Source organism: Colobus angolensis, unplaced genomic scaffold (genome assembly GCF_000951035.1).
Source record: "Colobus angolensis palliatus isolate OR3802 unplaced genomic scaffold, Cang.pa_1.0 Scaffold7, whole genome shotgun sequence".
Lineage (NCBI taxonomy): Eukaryota > Metazoa > Chordata > Mammalia > Primates > Cercopithecidae > Colobus > Colobus angolensis.
In genome coordinates, this window is record NW_012120709.1 from 26,160,220 (window position 1) to 26,161,160 (window position 941).

Below are 941 nucleotides of genomic sequence, written 5' to 3' on the forward strand. Positions count from 1 at the left end.
TGGTGATGGTGGTGGTGGTGATGATGGTGATGGTGGTGATGGTGATGGTGGTGGTGATGGTGGTGGTGGTGATGATGGTGATGGTGGTGGTGGTGATGGTGGTGGTGATGATGGTGATGGTGGTGGTGGTGGTGATGAAGTTGATGGTGATGGTGGTGGTGATGGTGGTGGTGGTGATGGTGGTGTGATGATAATGGTGGTGATGGTGATGATGGTGGTGGTGTGATTGATGGTAGTGGTGTGGTGGTGATGTAATGGTGGTGGTGATGGTGGCAGTGCTGGGCCAGCTGCATGAAGATGAGCACCAGACTCTTCCAGCACCAGCAGGATCCTCCTTCATCACCCACCATGGCTGAGACTTCCTGGAGCCACTGTCCAGCACCCAGTGGGACAGCTGGGCAGAGCACAGGGCCTGAGACTGTTTCTGCAGAAACCAAACATCACTGGTTTGGGGTCATTGTCCCCCGAAGAGCTCTAAAAACAGCCATGTTCCAGGGTCCCAGCCAATGAAACCCCTGGGGTGGAGCCCAGGAAGCTGCCTGTGTAGGGAGGGCTGTGGGAGTATCTGGGGTCTTTGTCAGGTCTCTCCAGCCACCTTCCCTCCCTCAGCTGCTGGCCACTGCACAGGGACTCCCCACACCCAGGAGGCTTCCATTTTCCCCGAGGGTGGGAATTCCAGTGGGTCTAGGTGGCGCTGAGGGAGCCTCCTCTCATCTAGGCTGGCAGGACTCCGACACTCCTGGCCTCCCTTCTTGGGGCTTGGGTCTGAGACTGGGGCAGGAAGGCGTGGGTGGCAACAGCACTAGAGTAGTTGAGTTGGACCCCTGCCTCACTGGCACTGTGTGCAGAGTCAGAAAGATGCGAGTTCTATGCCCATGGAGACAATCCCTGGGCATCTGGGAGCCGGGCCGCAGTGCTGGATTCAAAAGCAGGCTCCAGGC

General features: G+C 57.8%; 2 protein-coding genes across 2 annotated transcripts in view; both read right to left on the reverse strand.

The window, feature by feature from the left end:
• Positions 1 to 941, reverse strand: part of PVRL1 (poliovirus receptor-related 1 (herpesvirus entry mediator C)) — a 93,964-nt gene that overhangs the window by 10,423 nt on the left and 82,600 nt on the right. The gene's annotated exons all lie outside the window — the stretch shown is intronic.
• The window catches only part of LOC105501131 (ferritin heavy chain), a 10,583-nt gene continuing 10,070 nt past the window's right edge, over positions 429 to 941 (reverse strand). The window contains exon 2 of the transcript XR_001000141.1: positions 429 to 443. The gene's annotated coding sequence lies outside the window, so the exon portion shown is untranslated. The remainder of the gene's footprint in view (positions 444 to 941) is intronic.